The 13,770-nt window shown below is 41.9% G+C and overlaps 2 long non-coding RNA genes across 2 annotated transcripts; both read right to left on the minus strand.

The window, feature by feature from the left end:
- Window positions 1-8,315: 8,315 nt before the first annotated feature.
- LOC121761429 lies at window positions 8,316-9,411 on the minus strand. Its single transcript, XR_006041983.1, has 2 exons — window positions 8,980-9,411; window positions 8,316-8,649 (listed from the first exon to the last, which is right to left on the minus strand). It is a non-coding gene; the product is annotated as an uncharacterized LOC121761429 (long non-coding RNA).
- A 1,832-nt stretch (window positions 9,412-11,243) lies between these two features.
- On the minus strand, window positions 11,244-12,021 carry LOC121761375. Its single transcript, XR_006041969.1, has 2 exons — window positions 11,887-12,021; window positions 11,244-11,557 (listed from the first exon to the last, which is right to left on the minus strand). It is a non-coding gene; the product is annotated as an uncharacterized LOC121761375 (long non-coding RNA).
- Window positions 12,022-13,770: the final 1,749 nt, after the last annotated feature.

Below are 13,770 nucleotides of genomic sequence, written 5' to 3' on the forward strand. Positions count from 1 at the left end.
TGCATGTATTATTTGATTGCGAAGCATATTCTTGGTGTTTTGTTTAATTTATTATGCATGGTGAACTCAAGAACTATCGAATCAAGAACCTGAATTACTCGATTGTATGAGACGTGCGATCGAGATAGGGATGTCGAGACAGTGGGAGCCGGGGAGCCGGGATCACGGGGCGACGCGCAGGCGAGCAAGGGCTCGCGCGCGCCGCCGGCCGAGACCGCTGGCCCCAGACGCACCTGCGTCGAGAGCGACATGGTGGCTGGCGTAGTGTGGTGGCTCGTAACTGAACCACCGAGACACTGGGCGCCGGGAGCCGCAACCCTAGGCGGAAGGCCGAGAGCGGGCGCACCTCTGTGTGCGCCGCTGGCCGAGAAGCTCGCTCCGCCGGATGGCTTGGTTTTCCGAGACGGGCGCCGAGACACTGGCCGAGAGCGGGCGCGCCACCGTGCGCGCCGCTGGCCGAGAGATGTCGGCACCCGACGAGCCGAAAGCCACGACGGATGCGCGCCGCTGGCCGAGAGATGTCGGCACCCGACGGGCCGAGAAGCCGCGACAGATGCTAGCCGCTGGCCGAGAGGAGCTGCGCCTCCGCGCACGTCCAGGCCGAGACGCTGGCGAACCGCGACGACCCTCTGGCCGAGACGATGGCGCGCCACCTGCGCGCCTATGGCCGAGACGCCATGTGCGTCGTGATCCAACGACGAACTCGTCGGATTTTCATCGTTCATCGTTCGTGCGAACCTCGTACGATGAGATAATGATGAAGAATTATTTTAATGATTATTTAATTATTTTATTAAAAGATATCATTAAAATATTATTATTTAATGGAAATAAAATCTTTTTGGAAGATTTATCTAGATTTTAGGAATATTTTGATTATTATCTATATCTATGGAATTAAATAATATTATTTTATTCCTAGAAGATATGGATGAGAATAATTTAATAGTTTCCTAATATTTTATCTAGATTTAAGGAATATCTTATTATTTTCTATATCTATGGAAATAAATAATATTATTTTGATTCCTAGATGATATAGATAAGAATAATATAATAGTTTCCTAATGTTTATATATCTAAGATCCTAATAAGGATAGATATGTATCAATACGTTAAATAATATAATATCTCTTCCTAATCTTGAACATGGAAATAATTTGAATTTAATTTTTCATGTCTTATTAAGAATTAAGTAATTTAATTATTTTAGATATATCTTATAGTAGACATGAATAAGAATTAAATTCTAGAACAATAATTCCTAATGGAAGATACCAATTAATAAAAGATTTAATTATCCGGTAGATTAAATACCAACAGAATTTAATTAAACCTTCAACTGCCTCAAGGCTAAGGATAATTAAAGAAAAACCATAACCCAAATATCTAAGCTATAATTATGAACTCAACGTTTGTATATGGTCTCCATCAATTGGTCTGCAATTCATGAAGCCTTTTTCTAATATTATCGCCACCTGCTCTGTGGGGACAATAATCCTAAGAAAATAGCAAGTTCATGAGGGCGGACTTCTCAAATATAAATAGTATGAAACAGAATGTAGTTTCGAATATTATCGCCACCTGCTCTGTGGGGACAATAATCCTAAGAAACTGTGAGATTCAGAAGTTCACACAGAATTTATGAGATAGCTTGATCTTGTTAGCAGCACATAAGTATTGTTATGGGAGTGTGTTGTAGAAATGAGACTCTGTAATGCTAAAGAGATGGTCTTGCTTAGGCAACATTAGGCGGCCATGCCACTCTGTGGTCTCTAGATTATTCGTCGGTGTTGTGACCAGTAAAATTGTAAGATTTTAATGCGTATTGACTTCCTCTGGAGGGTACAAAATTTTAATTTTACAGTTGTAAGATTTTGAAAACTTTTATGGTTAATCTAATCAAATTTCTTACATAAGTTTAAGACAATAGTAAAATACTCTGTTTTGCAGTGCAAATCAAATCGTCAATATGTCATTCAATCCTCTTTCCGCAATTCTCAAAGAAAATAAACTCGAGGGCCAAAATTACATAGAATGGAAACAAAATTTGGAGATCGTTCTCATAGCCGATGAGTACATCTTTGTGCTCACCACCCCGCGACCTCCAGTGCCGGCGGCTACCGCTGCGGCAGGAGTCAGAGATGCACACAGACGGTGGCATAAGTGCTACATGTTGGCATCTATGTCTTCAGTACTCAAGCATCAGCATTCAGCCATGGAAACAGCCGCTGAGATCATGCAGAATCTCAAAAATCTTTTTGGTACTCAGAATAGAACGGCTAAGTCTCAAGCCTTTCGGAGTATCATGTCGAAGATAATGAAGGAAGGCTCGTCTGTGAGGGACCATGTCCTCGAGATGATGGGCCACCTCAACCAAATTGAGGTCTTGGGGGGGACAATCGATCCCGAGTCCCAGGTAACTATCATCCTTCAAAGTCTTCCCCCTAGCTTCCAACAGTTCAAGCTCAACTTTGAGATGAACAAAAGGAATTACACCTTGGCAGAGCTGTTGACTGAACTTCAGTCGGCAGAGGACCTTATGGTCCAGGCTAAGGCGGCCATGATGATTTCGGCGCCTCGTTCCTCTGGCTTGAAGCCTAGAGCAGGAAAAAGGCAGGCACCAAACTCAGGACCGGCCAAGATAGCTAAGGGAAAGAAAAAGAAGAGGGCTAACAAGAAGCCTACGGGGAAGTGTTTCAAGTGTGGAGAGAAGGGGCATTGGAAGCCAGACTGTCCTAAACGGGGCAAGGCTACAGGTATGCACCAGGCTCTAGTTGTCGAGTCTTGTTTGACTTCGACATCAATTTGCACTTGGGTTATTGACACAGGAGCCACTGATCATATTTGTTTTGATCCTGACTTATTGTAGGTGACAAGACGGCTACATGATCGTGAGATCGAAGTCCAGCTGGGCGACGCTACCAAAGTGGCGGCCGTTGCAGTGGGAGACATTTATTTGCGTTTTAGTAGTGATAGATTTTTGATTTTGAAGAATGTTTTGTTGATACCTTCTTTTAGAAGAAATTTAATTTCAGTTTCTAAATTGGTTTATGATGGATATTCGATTTCTTTTAATGACAGCTGCGTTATTAAGAAAGATGGTTCTTATATCTGTCGTGGTATCATGGAAAACAATCTGTACACAATCACTTCTACACAGTTTAATAATCACAAATCAAAACTCAATACAACATCGAAAATTTCAAAGAAACGAAAAGAACCTTCAAGTTCAATGAACGAAACGTACTTGTGGCACCTTAGACTTGGTCATGCCAATGAAAGGAGGATCCATTCTCTTGTTCAACAAGATCTTATCAAAGGTCTAGAGGAGGAACCTTTTCATAAGTGTGAGTCATGCTTAGAAGGCAAGATGACCAAGAGGCCTTTTAAGGCTAAGGGCAATAGGTCCAAGGAAGTACTTGAGCTCGTTCATTCCGATGTATGTGGACCAATGTCAACTGAGGCAAGAGGTGGTTTTCGATACTTCATCACATTTATTGATAACTTCTCGAAAATTGGATATGTCTACTTGATGCGTCACAAGTCAGAGTCTTTTGACAAGTTTAAAGACTTTAAGACTCTTGTGGAGAAGTATCATGGGAAGAATATCAAATGCCTACGATCTGATCGTGGAGGCGAATACCTCAGTGCCGAATTCTTGGACTACTTATCGGAAGTGGGAATTCAATCCCAACTGACTGCGCCGGGCACGCCCCAGCAGAACAGCGTGGCTGAAAGAAGGAACTGGACCTTATTAAACATGGTTCGATCGATGATGAGTTATGCACGTCTGCCTATTTCGTTTTGGGGACATGCCTTGCTTTCCACAAGTCACATTTTAGACAATTTACCATCAAAATCCGTACCTAAAACTCCATATGAGTTATCCATCAAAATCCGTACCTAAAACTCCATATGAGTTGTGGACTGGGCGTAAGCCCAATCTAGCACATCTCAAGGTTTGGGGTTGCCCGACACATGTATTGGAAAAGGACCCAACTAAGCTAGGATCTAGGACGGAGGTATGTTTGTTTATAGGATACCCCATAGGAACGAAAGGTTATGAATTCTTTAGTCTCCGAGATAAGAAAGTCATTGTGAGCACTCACGCGACATTTTTAGAGGAAGACTATGTAATGAATCATAAACCCAGCAGTGAAGTGGCTCTTGATGAGCTAACTTCAGTCACAAGTTCCAATAACCAAGAACAAGTACCAAGTGTACAAACAATTCCCGAAACTTCAACTTCTACTCAAAATATTGTAGTGCTGCGCCGCAGTGGGAGGGTCTCACATGAGCCCGACAGATACATTGGTTTGGGAGAATCTATGGATCACTCCTCGGACAGCAATGTATTAGATCCCTGGAACTTTGCGGAGGCTCAGGCAGATATCGATCATTGCGAATGGGTAAAAGCAATGAATTCGGAACTACAATCTATGATAGACAAAGACGTCTACGATTTATCCGTCCTATCTGAAGGTTGTACTGCCATTGGGAGCAAGTGGATATATAAACGTAAACGTGGACCCGATGGACGAGTTAAAGTCTTCAAATCAAGACTAGTGGCCAAGGGGTATACCCAAAAAGAAGGCATCGATTATGATGAGACCTTCTCCCCAGTGGCCATGCTCAAATCGATCCGAATACTGTTGTCTTTGCAGCTTATATGGATTGGGATGTATGGCAGATGGACGTTAAGACTGCATTTCTAAACGGCAGTCTTGAGGAGACCATCTACATGGAACAACCCGAAGGATATGCCATAAAGGGCAAAGAACACATGGTTTGGAAGCTTAAGAAGGCTATTTATGGCCTCAAGCAAGCATCTAGATCGTGGAACCAATGTTTCGATCAAACTGTTTGCAAGTTTGGATTCGAAAAGTGCCCAAGTGAAAGCTGCGTGTATAAGAATGTTGATAAAGGGAATGTGGTGTTCTTAGTTTTATATGTAGATGACATTCTTCTAATTGGAAATAATAAAAAGATGTTGTCATCAGTTCGAACATGGTTGTCAAACCAGTTCGAGATGAAGGATATGGGAGACGCGGGACACATCCTCGGGATCAAGGTTCTTCGGAATCGAGATAAGAAGATGTTGTGCTTATCTCAAGAATCTTACATCGAAACAGTACTTAGTCGTTTTAGCATGCAGGACGCCAAGAAAGGTTCCTTACCTTTTAGATATGGCATCCATTTATCTCAAGAGATGTGCCCTAAAACGCCGTCTGAGATACAAGCAATGAGAAGGATTCCATATGCTTCGGCAGTTGGAAGTCTCATGTATGCTATGCTTTGTACTAGACCAGATATTTGCTTTGCTGTTGGCATGGTGGCAAGATATCAGTCGAATCCGGGCCAAGGACATTGGACTGCCGTAAAGAACATACTCAAGTACCTTAAACGGACTAAGGACTATGCTCTAGTTTACAATGCAGTCGAGCTCTGTCCTTTGGGATATACTGACTCAGACTTTCAAGCTGATCAGGACTCGAGAAAATCTACTTCAGGATATGTGTTCACCTTAGGAGGTGGAGCCGTAATTTGGAAGAGTGTGAAGCAGAAATGCATCGCGGACTCGACCATGGAAGCCGAGTATGTGGCCGCTTCAGAGGCTGCAAAAGAGGCTGTATGGTTCAAGAACTTCCTTATGGATTTAGGTGTGGTTTCGAATCTGCCCAAGAGCATCACCATTTATTGTGACAATTCTGGTGCTGTGGCAAACTCGAAGGAACCAAGAGCTCACAAAGCGAGCAAACACATAGAGCGAAAGTATCATATCATTAGAGATATAGTGCAGAGAGGAGACATAAAAGTGGTCAAGATTGCGTCAGAGAACAACCCGGTAGATCCTCTTACAAAGGCTTTGGCGGTAAAACCGTTCGAGTGCCACGTAGAAGGGATGGGAGTTCGACTCATTCAAGACCTCAACTCGCTTTCAGTATAAGTGGGAGATATTTAAGACGTGTGCACTACCATTTTGTATACTCGAAAGCTGTTTTGAGTATAAGTGGGAGATTGTTAGGGTTTTGTATACTAGAAAGCTGTTCGAGTGATTGCATACTGTAAAACTCTAATGGTTATTTTCCAATAAATGCAACGGATTATTTTTGTCATAATGTTGTTATGTTTTACATTTAATGGTTGTTTATTGCATATTTAAATGTATGAGCAAACGTAACAAGTCTAAGTCTTTGTTTTAGTAGACCGGTTGTGGGCGTCGTCCAATTTAAGGTAACACGGTCAGTTCTAAACAAAGAAAAATAAGAATTTCACAACCTAGATAGGCCTAGACTACCTATCGCGAAAGGTTGCAATGTCAGTCCGATTATTTCTAAACCTTATTGAAATAAGATGACGTTGGTGTGGTATAGCACTGAATGGATCTAACAGCAAGACGAGTCTTTATTCTATCTACTGAAAGACGAGGTCTTGATAATTAATTTCTTAATCAATGTACATTAGCACTGAGCATACGATATTGAGTATCCACTACTTTGACTTACCAAAGGTGCGGATTTTTCGTAACCCAACGATCCAGGTATATTGGGTAGTGGTGATCATTATCTAGAGGTGCTAGGATTGCTATTATGTTGAAACGTGCGCGAGGAGAGTCTCGTTTGATAACATCCACAAGAGGAGCTCGAAACGAGGTTTTATTATTCGGAACCTAGCTAGTTGGAGTTTGATTACTCTATGAATAATAAATAAGAGTTTCTTGCTAAGTCCACTCTTGGAATTCGAAATATGTTAATTAATTAAGTCTATAGCAGACATTAATTAATTAATGGATGTTTCCATCTTAAGCGCGGGAAATAAATCAAATACAATTAAAGGAAACCCGGAATACCTGTAATTTCGGATTTGGAAGGCAGTGCAATATTACTTCTGTAGTGGCTGCTCGTAATATTCCAATATAAGCTTATATTAAATTGTGGGTTCAATTTAATTAGTAAAAAGCTAATTGGGTGAGGCCTGTTCCAGATTCTTCCTTAGATCCCTAACTGGGCCCAATATGTGACTTATATAAATAGGAGAATAAAGGAGACAGAAAGAACAACAATTTATTCATAAAATTTTCGTCCCCCTCCTTTAAGAGAATTTTCGAAAATTGTGCTCTCCTCCGTGAGTTGAGTTCTGTCTTCCATTATTCGAGTCCTAGTACGTTGGTGAGATTTGCCCACACAAATATCAGCGTATAGTCCGGGACACCAGTCAGAAGATCCGAGGTCTTGTATTGAAGATCTTCACGTGGAGACGGAGCAAGCCATCATCGATTCTTGATTGAATCAACGAGGTAAATTGGCTAATTCCGTAGTAAGCATGTGTTTAGGAATTTAATGTGCTAAAGCATGTTTTAATTCAAGTTATGAGCATGATACATGTGATAATTACGTGAATAGATTTTGTCTAAATAATCTGCTAAATAGATCAAATTCATGTGATCCGTTTTGTTAGGCACGCTTCCGCTGCCAGCCCCTTCAGGGATGACACCAGAGAGCAAGGATCTGATGAATTCTTCAAGTGGTGGTGATTTCTCGAAACTAAAGGTAAGTGAAGCGAAGAGAGTGTTGGACAGACTGGTAAATGCCAAGAAGACTTACGATTCTCCAAGAGCCTTGATAATGAGACGAGTGGCAGCGAACACCACTGTGGAAACAACTGAAGATAGGATGGATGCTTGATGAACTCATGCATCTTCCTAGTCTTCACTTTCATCATTTCAGTTGTGGGCTACTCAAGTTGGATCGTCAAACTGATCCGGCTAGCTTATACATGCTTGTCACCTGCAAAATGTGGGTGAGTGGATCCAGAAAAAAGCTCAGGCTGATCAATTCGACATAAATTCGACTAGAGTAAGATGAACTAAAGATCTAAAGAAGATGTGTTCTCAAAACCTTAACCCACTAATAATATTAACTAGTATAGGGAAGTAAGGATCGATCCCACATAGATGAGGCGTTTGGTGATTTGTTTGCTTGACACTACTTGGAGATGGCCGCTGCCACGCTTTCTAGGGGGTGGGTTAAGTAAACTACTTGACTTGAGAAATTAAAACTAACTAAACTGATCAACTCATGAAAACTTAACTAGTCTACTTGATCAACTTAACTAAACTTTCCATAAATGGAGAAACAGAATAAACGGGGACTATGAGTGTAACGCCCGTACTTTTTATAGTGCTTGGCGCGCATAAATCGAGGAACGGTCGAGGAATTTATATTTGGAACAACACCAAATATAAGTGGTTGCGTTGGACGATTTTAATCGTTGTGAAGATAAGATAACGAATTAAATAAAGTTTCCGCGAATTTTAATTAGTTGAATGAAATGCGAGAATGCAAAGTATTTTTATACTTGGGCTTCTCAAAAAAAATGGGAGTCCAACTGTTTATATAGAATGGCCTTGGGCCATAACAATCAAAAAGCCTAACAACTAAATAATTATACAAATTGGGCTTGCAACTAAATAAGCCCAAATCAATTAAATCAAACGGGAGCCCAATTCATTCCAAAATGTGGGAACAAGCCCAAGAACTTTTTCTCTTCTCCTTCCTCTCCCCCATGGTCGACGGTTTCTTCACCATGGAGACCCTCCATTTCTAACTCTTCCATCTTCCATCCATCCACCTTCCTCATTCATACCTACAACCAAAAGACACACCATTTAACACATCCACCCTCTCACTTCACAATACATTTTTTTTACAACAAGCAAATTGAGAGAAAGAGAGGGAGCCGAGAGAGCCGAGAAGAGGAAGGGGAGAAGAAGAAATTGCTTCCATTTTTTTTTCAACCACCACCAAGTTCAAATTCTTGAGGTATAATCCCTTTTTCAATCACAAAGCATGAAATTCTAGTAGCTATTCATATATGTTTTTCATACTTCCACTCTCATAAACAATTCAAACAACTTAACAACAAAGAACTAATCGAACATCGCCGTGCTTAACCGAACACACGAAAGAACTTAACTTTGTGTTGAAAACATAACTTGCGGGTTGAATCGAGGTAGTTCGGAGTATTTCCGGGGAAGAGGAAGCTGCCGGCAGAGGAGGGAGGCGCCGGCAGCGGCGGACAGCAGTGCTTCCGACTACTCCAGCAGACAGCAGTGAGCGGCCGGTGACAGCAGCGACACCTTTCCCCCGCGGTAGCAGCTCCCGTTGGCGAACTGCAGCAGCGACGGAACAGCCCCGACGGCACTGTGCAGCGGCTGAGTAAGCCGGCGGCTGGACCCCCACCGCGACGACGACGCTGACGGATCGAAGGCGACATCGGGAGTACAACGATGCTGAGCGACGGTCGGCGGTTGCACTCCTCTCACCGGGCAGGCGGCGGCGGAAATTTTAAATGAAGAAGAAGAGAGGAAGATGAGAAGAGAGAGAGAGAAGAAGATGAGAGAGACGTGTAAAATGGTGGAGGAAAAAGGGATTTAGGCCTTTTAATTTTAATTGGAGGTTTATTTAAGTTTGGCCCTCTTTTATTTCATTTGGGGCTTCTTAATTAAAATGGAGATATAAGGTGGGGAAATAATTTGATGTTGGGGCGATAATTTAATCGTAAAGAATGATTTAATTAGATCCCGGAATATTTCGAAAGGCGAATAATATTATCCCAAGTACGAAATAAAATAAATGCGAAGGAAAATAATTGCGATAACTTAATTATACTCTTAAATAAATTTTAAGAAATTTATTTCGAAGTCATGGAAAAATGCGAGGAGCCAACGGAGGAAAGAATGGGCGTAAGCGGCCGACCGGCGTCGCACGCGACGCCTTGGGCGGCCGCCGAATAATCGAAAATGCACGAAAACCGAGAAAATAAAATAAAAGACTTTAATTAGAGTGCATGCATTCTAAATGTCTTCGTTACCGAGATTTGATGTGAACTTTATGTATTTTCTGAAAAGGTGGTTCGCACGGCCGCTAAAGTCGGAACGAGAAGCTGTTAAGAGAATTCTAAGCTTTTGAGGTGGGCTCTATTACTTACAATCTTTTATTTGCAATGATATGTTTATGGAGAGATAAGGGTGGTTTGAATGTTATGTCATGCCATATTTTATGTTTTGAATTGCCTATCTGATTGTATATTAGGATAATGTCCTACTAGACTTTGATGGTTAACGAATTCGGGTCTGACTAGGGAGTGAGTCCCTACTCAGACTAGTGCACTGATGGGGATCGTGAGCCGTCCTTTGGGTCGGCCGGTCCAGTGATCGAGTTTGTGGCCACATTCTCGTTTCACATGATGGTTCAGATATGGTACATGATGATGTTTGCATGCGCATGCACCTTTTTATGGAAATGATTTTAGTGTTTCTCGGCATTTTTAAAGTAAAACCCGAGTTTCACTCAACGGTGGCTTGACATAACTTTATTGATGAAATGTATTTTGGGCATGAGTTCACTGAGTGCATCAAGTATTCAGCCCCTGCATATGTTTTCCCTATGTGCAGGTTGAGCGTGGACGGGAGACGGAGGATGTTGAGCATTGGACCGAGACCATATTCAATAAACGTTCTGGTTGCTATTGTGTCTTCATACATAGTAGTAGCTAACTCTCAAATGCTTCCGCTACGTCAAGTTTTAGAACTCTGATGTTATCTTTATTCTGTTGGACTATTTTTCCTACGAACCTTGTTGCTTCGTGATTTCAGACTATAATTTGGTAATAAAGTTTCATTTTTGATCTACATGTCGTACCCCTTGATTGTTTTCCCCCTTATTCCCCGCTTCTTAATTCCCTCATTAGTCGCGATCAACCGTGTTTTCTATCCTTTGAAAATGCCGTCGTGACAGAATGGTATCAGAGCAATTTTTCTTTCCGCTCTGGACCGAGAGTCTTTTATTCAATCTAGTCTAGACTCGTTTCGCTAGACTAAAAGAGTATTCATTGAAGGCTCAACATTCCGTCTCGTCGCGCTCAACGAGAAAGAAGGTAAAATGTTTTGAAATGAGAAATGTTTATGCAATTGATGTTGGACGTGATAATGAAAGAGAAGTACCCGGAGTTGTTCGTTAGAGATGAGCAAATTTCGGGACGAAATTTCTGTTAAGGTGGGTAGAATGTAACGCCCGCACTTTTTATAGTGCTTGGCGCGCATAAATTGAGGAATGGTCGAGGAATTTACATTTGGAACTACACCAAATATAAGTGGTTGCGTTGGACGATTTTAATCGTTGTGAAGATAAGATAACGAATTAAATAAAGTTTCCGCGAATTTTAATTAGTTGAAGAAATGCGAGAATGCAAAGTATTTTTATACTTGGGCTTCTCAAATAAAATGGGAGTCCAACTGTTTATATAGAATGGCCTTGGGCCATAACAATCAAAAAGCCTAACAACTAAATAATTATACAAATTGGGCTTGCAACTAAATAAGCCCAAATCAATTAAATCAAACGGGAGCCCAATTCATTCCAAAATGTGGGAACAAGCCCAAGAACTTTTTCTCTTCTCCTTCTTCTCCCCCATGGTCGACGGTTTCTTCACCATGGAGACCCTCCATTTCTAACTCTTCCATCTTCCATCCATCCACCTTCCTCATTCATACCTACAACCAAAAGACACACCATTTAACACATCCACCCTCTCACTTCACAATACATTTTTTTTACAACAAGCAAATTGAGAGAAAGAGAGGGAGCCGAGAGAGCCGAGAAGAGGAAGGGGAGAAGAAGAAATTGCTTCCATTTTTTTTCAACCACCACCAAGTTCAAATTCTTGAGGTATAATCCCCTTTTCAATCACAAAGCATGAAATTCTAGTAGCTATTCATATATGTTGTTCATACATCCACTCTCATAAACAATTCCAACAACTTAACAACAAAGAACTAATTGAACATCGTCGTGCTTAACCAAACACATGAAAGAACTTAACTTTGTGTTGAAAACATAACTTGCGGGTTGAATTGAGGTAGTTCGGAGTATTTCCGGGGAAGAGGAAGCTGCCGGAAGAGGAGGGAGGCGCCGGCAGCGGCGGACAGCAGTGCTCCCGACGACTCCAGCAGCGAGCGGCCGGTGACAGCAGCGGCACCTTTCCCCCGTGGTAGCAGCTCCCGTTGGCGAACAGCAGCAGGGACGGAACAGCCCCGACGGCACTGTGCAGCGGCTGAGTAAGCCAGCGGCTGGACCCCCACCACGACGGCGACGCTGACGGATCGAAGGCGACATCGGGAGTACAACGACGCTGAGCGACGCTCGGCGGTAGCACTCCTCTCACCGGGCAGGCGGCGGCGGAAATTTTAAATGAAGAAGAAAAGAGGAAGAGGAGAAGAGAGAGAGAGAAGAAGATGAGAGAGACGTGTAAAATGGTGGAGGAAAAAGGGATTTGGGCCTTTGTCATTTGGGCTTTTTAATTTTAATTGGAGGTTTATTTAAGTTGGGCCCTCTCTTATTTCATTTGGGGCTTCTTAATTAAAATGGAGATATAAGGTGGGGAAATAATTTGATGTTGGGGCGATAATTTAATCGTAAAGAATGATTTAATTAGATCCCGGAGTATTTCGAAAGGCGAATAATATTATCCCAAGTACGAAATAAAATAAATGCGAAGGAAAATAATTGCGATAATTTAATTATACGCTTAAATAAATTTTAAGAAATTTATTTCGAAGTCATGGAAAAATGCGAGGAGCCAACGGAGGAAAGAATGGGCGTAAGCGGCCGACCGGCGTCGCACGCGACGCCTTGGGACGGCCGCCGAATAATCGAAAATGCACGAAAACCGAGAAAATAAAATAAAAGACTTTAATTAGAGTGCATGCATTCTAAATGTCTTCGTTACCGAGATTTGATGTGAACTTTATGTATTTTCTGAAAAGGTGGTTCGCACGGCCGCTAAAGTCGGAACGAGAAGCTGTTATGGGAATTCTAAGCTTTTGAGGTGGTCTCTATTACATAAACTCTTTTATTTGCAATGATATGTTTATAGAGAGATAAGGGTGGTTTGAATGTTATGTCATGCCGTATTTTATGTTTTGAATTGCCTATCTGATTGTATATTAGGATAATGTCCTACTAGACTTTGATGGTTAACGAATTCGGGTCTGACTAGGGAGTGAGTCCCTACTTAGACTAGTGCACTGATGGGGATCGTGAGCCATCCTTTGGGTCGGCCGGTCCAGTGATCGAGTTTGTGGCCACATTCTTGTTTCACATGATGGTTCAGATATGGTACATGATGGGGGATAATGATGATGTTTGCATGCGCATGCACCTTTTTATGGAAATGATTTTAGTGTTTCTCGGCATTTTTAAAGTAAAACCCGAGTTTCACTCAATGGTGGCTTGACATAACTTTATTGGGCATGAGTTCACTGAGTGCATCAAGTACTCAGCCCCTGCATATGTTTTCCCTATGTGCAGGTTGAGCGTGGACGGGAGACGGAGGATGTTGAGCATTGGACCGAGACCATATTCAATAAACGTTCCGGTTGCTATTGTGTCTTCATACATAGTAGTAGCTAACTCTCAAATGCTTTCGCTACGTCAAGTTTTAGAACTCTGATGTTATCTTTATTCTGTTGGACTATTTTTCCTACGAACCTTGTTGCTTCGTGATTTCAGACTATAATTTGGTAATAAAGTTTCATTTTTTGATCTACATGTCGTACCCCTTGATTGTTTTCCCCCTTCTTCCCCGCTTCTTAATTCCCCCATTAGTCGCGATCAACCGTGTTTTCTATCCTTAGAAAATGCGGTCGTGACAGTCAGTCCCCTGCAAGTAAAACTTTTCTAACAACTTCATCTTCTTCACAAAATC

Source organism: Salvia splendens, chromosome 13, assembly GCF_004379255.2.
Source record: "Salvia splendens isolate huo1 chromosome 13, SspV2, whole genome shotgun sequence".
NCBI classification, from domain to species: domain Eukaryota; kingdom Viridiplantae; phylum Streptophyta; class Magnoliopsida; order Lamiales; family Lamiaceae; genus Salvia; species Salvia splendens.